The sequence below is a fragment of the Lissotriton helveticus genome, chromosome 11, assembly GCF_964261635.1.
Source record: "Lissotriton helveticus chromosome 11, aLisHel1.1, whole genome shotgun sequence".
In the NCBI taxonomy this organism is placed as follows: domain Eukaryota; kingdom Metazoa; phylum Chordata; class Amphibia; order Caudata; family Salamandridae; genus Lissotriton; species Lissotriton helveticus.
The window spans coordinates 632777075-632794309 of NC_136072.1; positions in this window are offsets into that span (position 1 = coordinate 632777075).

The window sequence follows — 17235 nt, forward strand, 5'->3', positions numbered from 1 at the left end:
TAACTGCCAATGTGTATGTAGCTAAGGAAGGATCTTGCTTGTTGTTGGGGGGCGTGGCTTGGATGCCGACCGAGGAAGCGGTGTGAGCGATCGGCTCCACGCCGGATCCCACCATTAATCCTGATATTGACCTGATTGAGCACCCCTGAGTGGCGTTTATCTACCGCCCAGGGTGTAGAGGGACCGAGGGTGCTCGGCGGAGGATCTGCTGGTGCCTGGGCGTGACGCAGTGGACGACTCCGGAACCTCGGCGGAGCTGAGCGTTCGCAAAAGAAAGATGGCGGCGCCGAAACGCTGAGGAGACGGAGCTCGCTCAAAAGTGAGGAGCCGGGCGGAGCTGGAGTGCCGCGCTTGCCTGACCGCAACGAGTGGAGCGGGACCCTCCGAAGAAAGATCCCGGCGCTGAGCGGGCGGGTGCACGGCTTTAACCGTCCGAGAGGCTGGCGGGCGTGGCACCCATCCCCCCGCCTTCCTGCACTGGCGGAAGGGTACGGAACTGTTAGTTTACGAGACGATGGGCCTGTCGGGGGCTGCGGCGCCCACGGCTGAGTGCTGACTCGGGGGATATTGAGGTGGTCCTCCGTCACCCTGCGGAGGGCGCGGCCCCGATTTGAGACGTTTGCCTGCCGCACAACTCCACAGAACAACGGCGGATGCTGGAGATATGGAGGGGCAATGACGACTCGGCAATGGTGGCTCGGCGCATGACGCTGGCGGTGACCCTGGTTAGAGACAGTTGGTGCTCATTGAGGAGCTAATGGACTGCCGACGGGGGAAAGGTGCAGAGCGCTCTTAGGGGGATCAGCGTCATTGTGTGAGCAGAGACCCTACCTGGGGCAGACTGCCACCTCCACAATTGAGCCCTTCTGCTGATAAACACGTATCCGCCCTGCATGTTCTTTGGCTATTGAAGTGGAGCTACCACGCTCCGGTATTGTGGGAAGCGCCCTGGGGTCGGGTGTGCTGGAGGTGCACGAAGAAGTAGCACCCTACAGACGTTTCATTGGCCACGGGCGATTGGCTCTGACGCCGCCCTAGGCTGGGCACTGCTGGGTAACGCTAGAAACCGGTTTCCCCACGGCAGGTAAACGGGGTCGCTCGTTGGGGGGACCCCGAGGGGGTGCTGGAGGACCCTGGGATGGCCGCTACTGGTGGCGCGCCCGCTGTGGAACGGGGCCAGACCGACGTGATTTCCATGGTTCAAGATGGCGGGGCCCCGGCCCCCTTGGAAGCGACGACACAGGAACAACGGCTGAATCGGCGGCTGGACAGCATATTGGAAGCGATAACTGCGACAAAAGACTCGCTACACCACGACATTGCGCAGGTCGCTACACGGCTGGGGCTCCTAAAGGCGGATCATGCAAAGCTTTCTGACAAGGTGAAGAACAACGCACAACTGTTGCAGGAACTGAAACCGGCGGTGGTCACTGTGGAACATAAATTGAGCGATATCCAGAACCGGTTGGCGACCCTGGAGAGACGTGCGGAAGATGCCGAAAGCCGCAACCGGAGGAACAACGTGAGGGTCGTGGGCCTTCCGGAAAAAATTGAGGGAGATGACGCTGTGGCCTACATGGAGGACTAGTTTAAAACGGTTGTGGCGCCGGAGGGCCTCTCTCCCTTCTTCTCCCTTGAGCGAGCACACAGGGTTCCGGCTCGACCGCCTCAGTTGGGCCGACCGCCTAGACCGATGGTGATTAAACTTTTACATTATAAGGACCGGGACCTCCTGATACAGCGAGCGCGCTCGCAAGGCCCGTTTCAAGTGGACAATTGCAAGGTAACGGTCTTTCCGGATTATACTCAGGAAGTCCAGAGAAATAGGGCGTCCTTCCTGTCCGTGAAGAAAGAATTAAGGGACGAGGGGATTCAGTACTCCCTGCTTTTCCCGGCTAAGTTGAGAGTGGTCCTGGATGGGAAGACACAGTTCTTTCCGACCCCGGATGAGGCCTGGTCGTGGCTTGAACTTTATCGTGCTGGGACGGACCGTGCTGGTAAAAGTAGTAGGGACACGCAACCACAGCTCCGGGTCAGAAAATCTCAACGCATACGTAAACGGAATAAACTTAAAAAAGCGTTGCAGGAGGCCCAAATGGCCGCGGACAGGAAGGGCGCGCTAGCAGCGACGGCAATCATCACGGGATCGCAGCAAGAGAGGGCGTCTGAGGGGTCGGACTCTGACGAAGAAGGAACGAAAACGGGAGGAGATGAGTCGGAAGCGGAGAGTTTGAAAGGCCCAACGGTCACCCCATAGACTTCGGATGGACTGTTCAATGAGTGATATATTTGGACTGTACCCATTTCTGCCTTTTGTACAGGGCGGTTTATCTGAATGCTGCACGAATACTCAGGTATGGGGCTGAGACTACAAGATGGGATTGAGGGCGTGGGGTGGGAGCTCGGCTGGCTTTGGGTTGGTGCTGATACACCCCGTAGTGGCCCTTAAGGCCTTCTGCGGTAGTCACCGCGGAGTAGTGTAATGTGTGTTGTGTTACAAGTTTGGAACGGGGCTGAAGCTGGGTTAGTACGTCCTGTCCTGGGGAGAGGGGGTTGGGGAGTTTTTTGGGGAATTTGGGTTGGGGAAAGCAACTACTGCGATGCATGGGGCGCTGGATTGGTACTGATTCCATACGGGGATGACTACTATGGGGACGTTACCTAATCTGAAATGCATTTCATGGAATGTCCGTGGACTTCGAACGATGGTACGGCGTCACAGGGTGCATGCCCACTTGGTGAGACGTGGCGTTCAGATTGCACTATTGCAAGAAACTCATTTGACTGCAAAAGAATGCACCGCATTGCAGAGGAGGTGGCGTGGGCAGGTGTTTGGAACCACGTACTCAGCGTTTGCCAGAGGGGTATTGATATGGGTAAGAGCGGGAATACAGTTTCAGGTCCTGACCCAGCGGATAGATCCGGAGGGTAGATATGTGGTGATAGAAGGGAGGCTATACGGTAGGGAGGTAACACTCTGTAGTGTGTACGCCCCAAATGCTGATCAGGCCCTTTTCTTTGATAAACTTTCGGGCTCGCTGGCCCATTTCTTGGCGGGCCCCATCATTCTGGGAGGGGATTTTAACTCGATACTTAATGTGGACCTTGATAGATCGCATCCACCATTAGCCGCATCGACAGTGCGCAGGTTAGCCACTCAGAGGAAGGAATGGCAGGAGAGATGGGGATTAATAGATGTGTGGAGAGAACAGCATCCTAATACGAGAGATTATTCGTTTTTCTCAGCACTACACGCATTACATGTAAGGATAGATTCGATCCTCTGTAGTGGTCCCCTGGCTGCCCGGGTTAGCCACACAGAATATTTAACTAGGACAATTTCAGATCATAATCCGTTACTGGCCTCCGTGCAGTGGCAGCAGGTGAGATCAGTGATCCCCACTTGGAGGTTGCAGCCCTGCACACTAGAAGATCCGGTGTTTGGCGAGGCAGTCCAACAGGGCGTTGAACAATATTTTAGGGAAAATGAGGGCTCGACAGCCACGAGATCGGTGGAATGGGATGCGATGAAAGTGGTGGTGAGAGGCGTGTGCATGGGCAGATTCTCGACTGGAGGACGTCACTTCTGAATGATCTGATGAAAGCTGAGGATGCGCTCAGGGGATTAGAGCAGCGTAGACCTGAACGGCCTGAAATGCAGGAGCGGTTGCTTGAGGCTAAGGAGATTGTGGCGAGGGAAACTGAGCGACTGCGGTGCTATGATTATAAGCTGTACACTGTCAAGGTGCATGCAGAAAGAGATAAGGTGGGTACGCTCCTTGCCAGGCTTGCCAACCCAGAACCTAGAGGGTGCCCGATAATGAGCATAAGAACGGAAACAGGTGACATAGTTTACTCGCAGTTAGCGGTATTGGAGCGCTTCAAGACCTATTACGCGGCTCTCTATGAGTGTCAGCTAGAGGTAGAGGCTGCCGAGATAGATACCTATTTGGAATCTGTCCCTTTACCGGTACTTGCGGTTGAGGATGCGGAGGATATAGGGGGACCCATAACGCTGTCAGAGAACAAACTGGCCATTAAACAGATGGCCAGAAACAAGACGCCGGGGTGGATGGCCTGCCTATTGAATTTTACGTGAAATATATCGACATATTGGCACCCAGACTATTGATAGTGTATTCGGAATCGAGACAGAAGGGATATTTGCCCGAAACGATGAGGGAAGCACTGGTGGTCCCATTACTGAAACCGGGCAGGGAAGCATTGGATGTGACGTCCTATCGGCCCCTATCCATGCTGACGGTAGATTATAAGATCCTAAGCCGTATACTGGCCACCAGACTGTTACCATTTATGACCAGATTAGTTCATGGGGATCAAGCAGGGTTTATCCCTACCAGGAACACATCCATGAATATACGCCGCCTGATCCAGATATTGGATAATGCCAGGGACTCACCACATAATCCGGTGGTATTGTCAGTCGACATCGAGAAGGCTTTCGATAGTCTTGAGTGGAAATATCTGGATGTGGTATTGGCGAAATTCGGCATTGGTGAGGGTTTTAGGAGATGGACAAGGGTTCTGTACTCCTCCGCAACGGCGAGGGTGCGACTGGGACCGATAATATCTTTGGCTTACCCTGTGCGTAGGGGGACGAGACAGGGATGCTCGCTCTCTCCTTTGCTATTCGCGCTGGCCGTGGAACCTTTAGCAGCACTGGCGAGATTAGGAGCGAAATTTCAGGGAGTGACGCAGGGAGCGAAGTCGCATTTCATATCACTGTATGCGGACGACCTGTTACTGTACCTAGCCGATCCCGACCGAGCACTGAAGGGAGCTGTGGGAATGTTGTCCAGATTTGGTAAGATATCGGGCCTTAAGGTGAACTGGACTAAGACATGTGTTTTCCCGTTAAAAGAGGGCATATTATGCCCCCCCCCTTGGGTTGGACGTGGTTTGGGAACCTTCCAGCTTTACATACCTGGGCGTTCGGATATATCATGAGATTGCGAACCTATTGGAAGGTAATGTGGGGCGATGCGTGCGCGCGCTGAGAGGTTGCATGTCCTTTTGGGCGTCCCTCCCCTTATCTGTGCTGGGCCGAGTGGCGCTATTGAAGATGGTAGCACTTCCGAGGCTACTTTATTTTTTCAGGACTTTACCGGTATGGATCCCGCAGAGCGTGTTCAAAGACATACAGATGCTGGTGACTGGCTTCCTGTGGGGCCATGGTCATCGCAGGGTGGCGTTGAGAACCCTGACTAGGCCCAAGCTCGAGGGGGGATGGCAGTCCCCGATTTCGAGTTATATTATCTGGCAGCTCAATTGCAGATATTGACGCAGCATGTGGCCAGGGAATTCAGAGGACCGGACGTTGATCGGGGCCTCGGTATTCAGAGGCATATCTTATCCTACGTAATCATGCAACAGAAACTGGATATGAGGGACCTTACGATGGAGGAAAGGACACTCAGACTCTGCTGGAACAGGAGTCTGAAGCGAGCGAACAGCACCCGAGCATATGCACCAGAGATCCCGTTGGGGATGCTGACTGCGCTGCCGCATGGGGGTGACTGGTCTCCGTTGTCTGACTGGGAGGACTTGGGATTGCAAATGGTGGGAGACTTATACCTTGAGGGGACGCTGGCCCCCTTCCGGGCGTTGCAGGAACAGTTTGGATTACCGGATGGAAATGTTCTGCTGCACGCAGCGGTGGTTGCAGCGATACAAAAGCACTGGATGGGTGGGCTAGCTGAGCCGGATACGACCTTGGCGTGCCAATACGTGGTTATGGCTGCGGGCACTACCAAGGCGGTGACCTGCCTCCATGTTAGAATGCAACGCGAGGGATTAGAACCGCTGGTGGCGCTGAAGGCGAGATGGGAGGATAGTATAGGCAAGCCCATACCAGACACGGTCTGGGGTCATATTCTGGGGCGCACGTGGAAGGGAACGAGGAATGCCCGATTCCAGCAGGTACACTTCTTCATTATACATAGAGCTTACCTGACACCGGAGAGGATTATGCGACACTTTGGGGCCCAAGACGCTGTGTGCCCGAGGTGCTTGACACCCGCGGTGGATCTGGATCATCTGCTGTGGGGATGCCCAAAACTGGGGTCGTACTGGCCTGAGGTAGGGGATCTCCTGAACATGGTAACAGACAGGGAGGTAGACTTTGACATGGCGGCTTGCTTGCTGCTATGGTTCCCTCACACAAAGAGGACGAAAATCACAAGCAAATTTATCGATCTGGGACTTATGCTGGCTCAGAGGGAGATTACCTGGCACTGGAAGTCTCGGGAAGGCCCATCAGTGAAAAGGTGGATGTCTGAGCTGTTGAAATGGGCCGGTTGTGAAAGTACTATTAGGATGCGACAGGCTGCCAAGACTGATAATGACAAAAGTTTGGAAATGGCGAGGGCATGGGAAATGATAGTCCAAGCTCTGCGTGATTACTTGGTGGAGGATGAGGATGAAGGTGAGGGGCAATGACTGTCCAGGACTCCATGAGGCACAACTGAGCAGTAGTTACCCCCGACTAGTGGTGTTAACCGAATCTACTACATCATATGTACACCCGCATCAGCAGCAGTTGGGGAAGGAGGGGAGGGGGAGGGAGGGTCGCATAGGGGTAGTTTCGCACACTGATCCAATTGTAGAGAGGGCGGTGAGATAGTACTACTGGGAAACAGCAGTGCAAGGGCCCCGAAGTTTTAGGCGAGACCCGGGAAGCGTGAATAGCTTCTTACCTAGTGATCCGTTACTAACAGATATGATAGGATCATACAGCAATAGGGACTATACACTGATACTGACTCCGTAAGTTGTTTTTGTTGTAGGTGATGCAAGGGAAGTTGGAAGTTAGGGGAGTTAAAAGCGGAAACTGGATAATACTGGTAACCGACCACCCGTGATGGGTGAGCACTGTGGCATCTTATTATATGTATGACCTGACACGCCGCCCGACCCCCGGGTTGTGGGCTAAATGGCTGTGTACGATATACCTGCCAACTGTATGCTTGATGATGTCGTAAGTGTATTGGTTGACCTGATCTGAGGTCTTGTTTCTAATTCCGCAATAAAAACTGTTTAAAAAAAAAAAAAGGATCTTGCTTGTTGGGATGGCTACAACAAGGAGATGTGCTCATTACTCTGGATCCCAATCATCCTGAACAACTTTAAGGATATAGTGATTTCATAGCTCAAGTAAATGAAGATAAAACAGCTGAATGGGAGAAATTATTCCCCATTGTGTTTTCATCAAAGCTAGGATTGTTGAAAGATTTTGTACATAAAATTATTTTAAAACAAAATGCTGTTCCTAAAGTACACAAAGTCAGGAACATTCCTTTATCTATGAGACAAGTGTTAAGAGAAGAATTGGATAGTTTATGCAGTCATTGACATAATTGAAGAAATTGAGTCATTTGAGTGGTTGTCACCTGTGGTGGTAGTACACAAACCTAATGGAAAATGAGACTGTATTGATTTGAGAGATTCGAACGAGTGTGTGAGGGTGGATTGGCAGCCATTGCCAAATATAAATAAAATGTTTTCAGCATTGAAGGGGCAGCTGTGTTTTCAACATTGGACTTATCCTATGCGTATCATCAAATTGTCTTGCATGAGGATAGCAAGCCACACACCTCATTCATAACTCCTGAAGGGGCATTTAGGTACAAAAGGATGCCTTTCGGTCTAATATCAGCCTCTGCAGTATTTCAAAGGCTCATGCATAAGTTGTTTAAAGATGTAACAATTACCCTGTATTTTCAAGATGGTTTACTGGTGTTTGGGAACAATAAGCAAGATCATGCAGAGCCTCTGCAAAGTTCTTAGGATTTTGCAGAGTTATGGAATGACATTGACCAAAGAAAAGTGTAAGTTTGAAATGGAATCTTTGAACTATTTGGGTCACAAAATCTGCAGAAAAGGAATATTACCAAAACAGAATGTAGTAAAAGCAATTGAAGAAGCTCCAGACCCTCAGTATAAAGATCAGCTTAGACCTTTCCTAGGTCTAGCAATATATTATGCCAAATTCATTCCTTTGTTTGCTGATAAGACTAATCATATGGGAGGTCAAATGAAGAAAAACCAACAATATGTTTGGAGTAAGGAATGTGCTACTGAATTTGTCAACCTTAAAAAAGAATTATCTTCCATCTCTGTTTTGGCAAGATTTGACACCTGTTGTAGTTCAGTTAGAGTTACTGATGCAAGTAATGTAGGGATTTGTGCTGTTTTTTGCAAAATCATGATGTAAAACTGGTCAGCATTGTGTTTGCATCAAGACCACTTAGGGATGCAGTAGTTAAGTATTCGACTCTCGAAAAAGAAACCCTGGCATGTTGGTGACGGTATACACTCAAAATATTGAGTTTTTAATATCGATTTGCATTAATATCGAATAAGAAATATAGAATGGACACAATATCGAATGGAAGAATATAGACTACAAAAATATCGAATAGAATAGCAGTAATATCGAATTCAAAATATAGAATGGACAAAATATCGAATGGATAGAAGATAGACAACAAAAATATAGAATGGACAGAATATAGAGAACAAAAATATAGAATGGACAGAATATAGACAACAAAAATATCGAATTTGAGGTAAGTAAGTTCATTTCAATTTTTTAATAATATCCAATTTGTTAAAGTGAATTTTTATGTTTGTATATGGGTGAAAAGTGTATATTTATTTTATAATTTATTTTAATTAATTCATTTTATGGTATTTAATTTTTGCGTAATATAATTCTGTAGCGGGTTGTGGGTTTATAGGAGTATAGGGTGGGAAGTAATTTAATTATAATTAATTACATTTTGTAATTTATTTATTGGTATTTATTTTGAATTAATTGCTAATTGGTAATTAATTAAAATATAATTGGGGATTAATTTTAATTGATTGATTAATTGATAATTATGTAAATTATATTAATTTATTTTCTGTAGCGGGTTGTGGGTTTATAGGGGAATAGGGTGGGAAGTAATTTAATTATAATTAATTACATTTTCTAATTTATTTATTGGTATTTATTTTTAATAAATTGTTAATTTATTGTTAATTGGTAATTAAATAAATATAATTGGTGATTCATTTTAATTAATTGATTAATTGATAATTATGTTAATTTTATTAATTTATTTTCTGTGGTGGGTTGTGGGTTTATAGGGGAATAGGGTGGAAGTAATTTAATTATCAATAATTTATTTTTTAAATTTATTTATTGGTATTTATTTTGAATTAATTGTTATTTACATTTTTAATTGGTAATTAATTAAAATATAATTGGTAATTAATTGTAATTAATTGATTATTTGATAATTACGTTAATTTTATTAATTTATTTTCTGTTGTGGGTTGTGTGTTTATAGGGGAATAGGGTGGGAAGTAATTTAATTGTAATTAATTAAATATTGTAATTATTTATTGGTTGTTGTTCTAATTTTATTAATTAATTGTTAATTGGTACATAATTTGTATTAATAGGTAATAATTTGTAATAATTAAGTTTTTATTTGTATTTTGAATTGATTAATTATTATATTATATAAAATTGTTAATTGATTTTAATTAATTTGTAATTGGTATTAATATTGAATTTATTTTTATTTATATATGAAGTATTTACTTTCACTACTGTTGCCCTCTCTGGAGTGGTAATAGTAATTTTTACCCCTACGCTATCCAACGCTTTCCCTACTGTTGCACTCTCTGGAGTTGAAATAGTAATTTTTACCCCTACACTATCCAACGCTTTCCCTACTGTTGCACTCTCTGGAGTTGGAATAGTAATTTTTACCCTCTCGCTATCCAACGCTTTTCCTACTGTTGCACTCTCTGGAGTTGGAATAGTCATTTTTACACCTACGCTATCCAATGTTTTCCCTACTGTTGCACTCTCTGGAGAGGGCATAGTAGTTTTTACCCCTACGCTATCCAACGCTTTCCCTACTGTTGCACTCTCTGGAGTGGGAATAGTAATTTGTACCCCTACACTATCCAATGCTTTCCCTACTTAAGCACTCTTTGGAGTGGGAGTAGTAAATGTTACCCCGCCGCTATCCAACGTTATCCCTACTGTTGCACTCTCTGGAGTGGGAATAGTAATTTTTACCCCTACGCTATCCAACGCTTTCCCTACTGTTGCACTCTCTGGAGTGGGAATAGTAATTTTTACCCCTACACTATCCAACGCTTTCCCTACTGTTGCACTCTTTGGAGTGGGAATAGTGAATTTTACCCTGCTGCTATCCAATGTTTTCCTTACTGTTGCACTCTCTGGAGTGGGAATAGTAATTTTTACTCCTACGCTATTCAATGCTTTCCCTACTGTTGCACTCTCTGGAGTGGGAATAGTAATTTTTACCCCTACGCTATCCAACGCTTTCCCTACTGTTGCACTCTCTGGAGTGGGAATAGTAATTTTTACCCCTACGCTATCCAACGCTTTCCCTACTGTTGCACTCTTTGGAGTGGGAATAGTGAATTTTACTCTGCCGCTATCCAACGTTTTCCCTACTGTTGCACTCTCTGGAGTGGGAATAGTAACTTTTACCCCAACGCTATCCAATGCTTTTCCTACTGTTGCACTCTCTGGAGTGGGAATAGTAATTTTTACCCCTACGCTATCCAATGCTTTCCCTACTGTTGCACTCTCTGGAGTGGGAATAGTAATTTTTACCCCTACGCTATCCAACGCTTTCCCTACTGTTGCTCTCTCTGGAGTGGGAATAGTAATTTTTACCGCTACGCTATCCAATGCTTTCCCTACTGTTGCACTCACTGGAGTGGTAATAGTAAATTTTACCCTTTCCGCTATCCTACAGTAAAAATATTGTATTTTTTTTAAATTAATATTACGTTTATATATATATATGTATTAACAAATCAATTTGTATGGTTTTTTTTACTTACATTAATTATTTATTAATTTTAAGGTTATTAATGTATTTTAAGTATGTTTAAGTTAATTATATTTATTATTTCATTTATTTTTAATTAATTTAAAGTATTTTAAAAAATTCGATATTTTGACTAACTATATTTTTTACCTTGATATTTTTGATTCGATATTTTTGTACTTACCTGTTTGGAGATAGGAGGTAATATTTTGGTATTCTATATTTTTACCTCAATATTTTTGTAACTCGATATTCTTGACATCGATATTGTTTCAGTGATCCATTGGGGAGGCATAGAATATTTTCACAAATATGTATTTGGTACCCAATTTAAAATAAGATCAGATCACCGTCCTTTGGCGGAGTTATTCACTACCAACAGATGTGGTAAACCTACTCCCAGAATTGCTAGATGGCAATACAAATTGCAAGATTTTCATTTCAAGGTGGAATGCATGCCCGTTGCCAGGAACATTTTAGCAGATTGCTTATACCGATGACCTATTAAAGAGAAATGTGACAAGTGTGTTATTGATGAGGATGTCGAGAGAGTTGTATCCATTTGTGAGGTATCAAATGGATGCATTAAACAAGATGAATGGAGGAGTGCCTGTAATAATGATGAGGAAATCCAAGAGGTCATCAAGTATAATAAATCACAATGGCCAGAAAAGAAAATTCTGGATAAAGAATTGTTACCTTATTTGTACATTGCAAACAAATTATCAGTAATAGATGATATGCTACTTCGTGGGGTGCAGTTGGTGATACCTAAAGATTTGAGGCAACAGGTGTTAGAAATAGCCCATGTAGGTCACCCTGGCATGTCTAGTATGAAAAATAGACTGTGTTCTGAATTTTGGTAGCCGGCCATTGACAGATGTATTGAAGCAAAAGTCAGATCTTGCACTGTCTGTACTATTAGCGCCAAATCACAAAAATGTGTTAACAATGAGAAAGTTCCTGTTTCCAGACCTGAAAATGTATGGAAAAGAGTCTCTCTTTATATTGCCGGTCTCATGTGTTTGTCCAACAGTCAGGTTTATGTTATAGTTCCCACTGATCAATTATCGCAATGGCCAGAAATAAAATTGGTGCATCAGGTTGATTCACATACAGTGATTCAATTCTTAAATGAAGTGTTTGAAAAGGAAGGTTTTCCAAAATGCTTTGTTACTGACAATGGTGTACAGATAAGGTCAACTGAGAAGAAAGATTAATTAGAATAGCACGGCATTAGTCATTTACGAATGTCAGTGTATTATCCACAAAGCAAATGAACGTCAGAGAATTATCCACAAAGCAATGGAATTGTGGTGAGGTGGATAAAGGTTTTGAAGGAAGGTATATAGTTGGCTTTAGCTAGTGGGAAAAATTGTTGTCAGGTACTCAAAGACTTATTATAGAATTATAGAGTTACACCCAGAAGAGTAGGAGATATATCTTCGTTTCAGAAAATGAGGGGAAGGAAAGTTTATGTAATTTAAACTAGATGTAGATGATGGAAATGAGAAATAGAGTGGATCGCTCCAAAGTGATAAGTAGTACCAAAGTGGCAAAGTTTGATCATCGATGGTTGTCAAATGATAAACAAGAGTTTTCTCAGATGCATAAGGGTCCCATACTTCAATGTGATATTGGCGAATGGGTTTGCGTGAAGAAGGGAAAGTTAATTAAATATGTTGAGTCCAGGTTTTCCGTTCCTATGAAAATTGTCAGAGTGGGACACCTGGTAGTAGAGTTGTCTAAATATGTATGGCCTAAAGAAGACAAGTTTTCTGCACCAACAGATGTTGCAGTTAAACAGCAAAACAATGATGTGTCAAATAAGGGACTAGGAACAAGGTTGAAAATTAAACCAGCTTGGTGCAAAGACTATGTCATGTCATAGTTTGACAAGTTTAGATCATGAATTTACACTCCTCTCTGTGAACACAGTGTTTTCTGATTGTTTTTATTTATATGTGACCTTGTATATATGTTATTGTTTTGGGTTTGATTTTACATATGAGCATTGGTTACTTTGCAAATCTTGTTTTCATCTGTACCTGTAATTTTAATTATGACATTTTTGTATGTTATCTTCATTGTTAATGTATGAATGACAGGGGGAGTGTTGTATCCTGGTCAATGATGTTGAATGGAATCTGGGGCTAGAACCTTGTGGTAGCCTAGATTCCAGCCAATGTCAGTTAGCCCAGGCTTTTCCCATGCAGACTTGTTTTATCCATTTCTCCAATAAACCCAACTTATCTACTCACCATGCGTTGCTGTTATTAATGAAGAAGAATGTTATAGGCATCTAAGAGGTTATTCTCTAAAATGAATTTGTATTTGAGTTGCTACACAAATTTCCAGTACTTTGAAAAAGAAGGGTAGGTTGGAGACCAATTTAAGTTTGTTCCGGTGTTCAGGGTTAGCTCCTGGTTTCTTTAATAAGGGCATGACATGACCAATTTTTTTTAGACACAATTATGCCATGGAGCATGGAGTCATTTACTTAATTGGTTACAAATGGGGTTCTTAAGCTGCTGATATTTCTGAAAATGGATGCTGGAATGAGATCTTTGAAGTTAGCCGTACGTTTCAGACTTACAATGGTATTATACATCTCAGAACCCAATACCTGCCTTAACTAGGACCAAACCTTGTTGGATTATTTAGTTAGGTGAAAATGCATTTTCGCTTCAATAGTGGGAAAATGAGTTATATGTTTTACTCTTTCTAATAAAAAAATGTAGAGAACTTTTCACAATTGTCAGTTGACTTCTCATTGTGTAGTATGCTAGGTGGTTGGTGAATTTTATTCCGCTCAAAATAGTATTAGGGTGTTTTTTATAAAAGCTGATTTCTGACCTGACAAATGTGGATTTGGCCTCAAATATTTCTTATTTTTTGCTATCTCTTCAGTTTTCTGAAGAGCTTTTCAAAATTATCCTCGGAAAGATTTTGTTTCTGAAGGTGTTCTGTAAGCTCTCAGCGATTTTCATGCGACATTTAGATATTTTAAAAATCACTCTGCCGAATTCTTCAGATTCTGACATTTCTATTTTAGGAAGAATAATTCATGTATGATTATGGTATTGGACATGGTGCAGTGTGCCAAAAGCGAAGTTACCTCTAAGTCAAGGCTGCTCAGGATTAATCCATCTTATGGAATTTGGTACATATCATATCTAGGGATTTGTGCTCCTCATGTGAGCACTGGAAGAAAGGGAACTAAACATTTTTCAGGCCCTTGCTTCAAATTGAGTTTTGTGTGTTATTGGGACTGCCCATACTGTTTTTGCTTCATGATCAATTCAAACCATAGAGTGTTGGGGGACTAAGTAAGTATAATGCACATTGGAAGCAATCTTTAATTACTATTTCTTTAAGGAACAATGTGTAGAGGTTAGTACAGTAGAATAGGTCTAAGATGCCTGTACCTGACCATCTCTGTAGGGTCACCTCCAAACCTTTTGTCTCTTTCCCTCCACTGCTTGCTGAATACGTTTATGTTGGTCTTTGGACTCTGTGCACTTTACCACTGGTAAGCAGTGCTAACGTGCTCACTCCCTTTGTGATTAAATTAGCTTATTTCCAATTGACATCCTTAATTTACTTATAAGTCCCTTGTAGATTGGTTAACCATATACTTGGGCATATAAATTAAAAGCTAATAGTGTGTCTGCAGCACTTATTGTGCCACCCACTTAAGTAGCACCTTAAAACATGACCCAGGCCTACCACTGTTTCAAATTGCGATGCTGACTTGGCATTCAACACCCCCTTGCCAAGCCATTAACTCTCATTTTATTGCATATGAGTCACCCGTAAGGTAGGCCCTAGGTAGCCCGTAAGGCAGGTGCTGTGTAATTAAAAAGGTTGGCCATGTGCTTTTCAGTTTTACATGTCCTGGTAGTGAAAAACTCCTAAAATAATTTTTTACTACTACTACTGGGAGGCCTACCCCTCCCATGGGATAACATTGGGAATTCCTTCTTACATTGGGGATTCCTTCTTACATTTAGTAAGCTATGTCATGCTTGATGTCTTTAGAATTGTAATGAAAAACCCTATTTAATGGTATAGTTGGATTTTTCATTACAATTTTCATAATTCCACATTTAGAATGTTTTCATTTTGCTGCCGTAAGCTCGTTTGTGCCTGCAGACCATCTTTGGCCACTTGAGTGGGTTTAGTTGGCAGTTAGAATTTGTGAATTCCTCCCAGACAGTCACACAATAGAGGGATGAAGTATGCCTTGATGGGCCATCTGCTGACAGGATAGGGGCATAGCTGGGTACAACCCCACTTCATACAAAGGTCCTATCACTTCCGAATTGCCACTGCAGCCAGCTTTGAGCCAGTGGAGGGAAGTCAGGAAATTCCTTGCATTTCAAAACCACATTCTACAACTCTCTCCCAACTTCCAGGAGGAGGACCTGCGAGTATAAATAGAAGACCTCAGACTCCAACACTTCAGTACACTTTAGGACCAGTGGATACCCTGCCAGGAAGAAAGATTGCTAGGCTGCTGGAAGGACTGCCACTCTGCTGGACTGCTGACCTAATGCTGAATGATTGAATTGCTACCTTTCTGCTCTGCTGCCCTCTTTCCTGGGGAAGAAGGACCGGACTTGCAACTTGGACTCAGGACTATCAAAGTGACTCCAAAGGGCTATTTTGCAGACTTCCTGATCTTAGCCTCAGCACTTCAGGAACACAAAAGGCTCCCTTCACCTTGGACGACATACCTGAACCCAGCCTGAGGGAGTCCTGAGCCTCCAAGTGGTGCTTTAGCAGTCCTGGACCCTTGGAAGTGGTGCTGAAGGTGACAAGATAGTCAAAATCAAAAAGTGGGGAAATTTAAATGTTTTGGCTAAAAACTGCTCTGAGAACCAGGAGGAGACCGGGACCAACTTGCTTGCCTAGCCGCCCGGGGTGCATCATCGGTCAGATTGACTTCGCAGCTTCCCCCCACTATGTTCTGTGCAGCAGCAAATCCTGTTCAGTGGTCCTTTGCCAAAGGGGTATCCTGCCTTGTAGAAGTGCCTTCAGCTACAGCCCCTTGCCTAGTTCCACTGGAGATTTTCGACTTCCAATTCAGAGACTAAGTCAGAATGTAGACATCTTCACTTCAGCTTCGACGCAAGGCTATCCAACAATGACACACTCTCCTTGGACACCTCCTGGAGCCTTGCCCCGCTGAACTTTACCTTCTTAGAAAATGTTTCTCCAAATTTCTTGTAAGTCTGAAGATAAGCGCTGACCATACCCAATCCGCTACGTGTATCTGAAACACGCTCTATCTAAAACATACTCCATCACGGTCTGCTACATCTTTTTACTTTAACCCAGTCTTGTGTGTATAAATGGCTGTGGTTGGCGCTTTCATCTTTTGGATGCTATTTTTTTTTACTAAAAACGTGAAAAATTGATTACTCTGTTTCTACTGATTGGATTTTTGTCATTTTGAAGTTAAATAATTTATTAGAAGTTACACTATACTTCTAAATAGGTGTGCTATTTTTCTTGTGTTGTATTCTCACTTTAATACTGTTTGTGTACGGCGTAAATACTTTACACACTGCTCTAAGTTTGGCCTGACTGCTTTTTGGGGCAAGCTACCCAGGGTTAAGCAGAGGTTAATTTAGTGAGTTTTTGTAGTTCAACCTGCAAAGAATTCTGGCTGTTGCGTGACCAGGGCTCACACCCCAGTCAATCAACAACTCAATATCTCACACTCTCTATCCTGAGTTTGGCTGCTCACCTACAGGTGTGCTGTAAGCAGCTCAGGCGTGTTGGACTAGTTTAGAGGCAGGTAATAGGAGACTTTGATTAACAACTAGTTTGCTGTGTATTCCCATCCTATGAAAGGAACTGGAATACAAATGAATACAGCTTAATAATATAGGAATATGTTAGACATCATGCAACATTTGTGAATGTCAGATTTCATCTAGTGCTGTAGTAAAAATGTAAATCTTCAGTATCTAAATATGCTGGATGGGAGGAAACACTGTAGTTGCAAGAGTCTCTGCTACTTTTGGGTCAATTATCATACAGTGCCTAATGTTGTTTTAGAGGGTCTGGATTTGCATACCTTTTCAAAATGGAAACAAACTTTGCCAGAATGGAGCTAGATCTCAAGAAGTGATGGGACAATGCTCTAAATTGAAAACTAAATGATTCAGGTTTAGTGGACCATGCAATGAAATCTGAGGAGAAGCTTTCTCTTTCAGGGGCTTCAGAGGGTTGTAAATTGTTAGAGAGGCCCCTGATCCTGCTTGCATGACTGTTATGGTCAAGAGGCTGTTCGTCCCAGTGTGAGAGTTCGTTCTATCTTCACTTGAAGTTGGTGTGG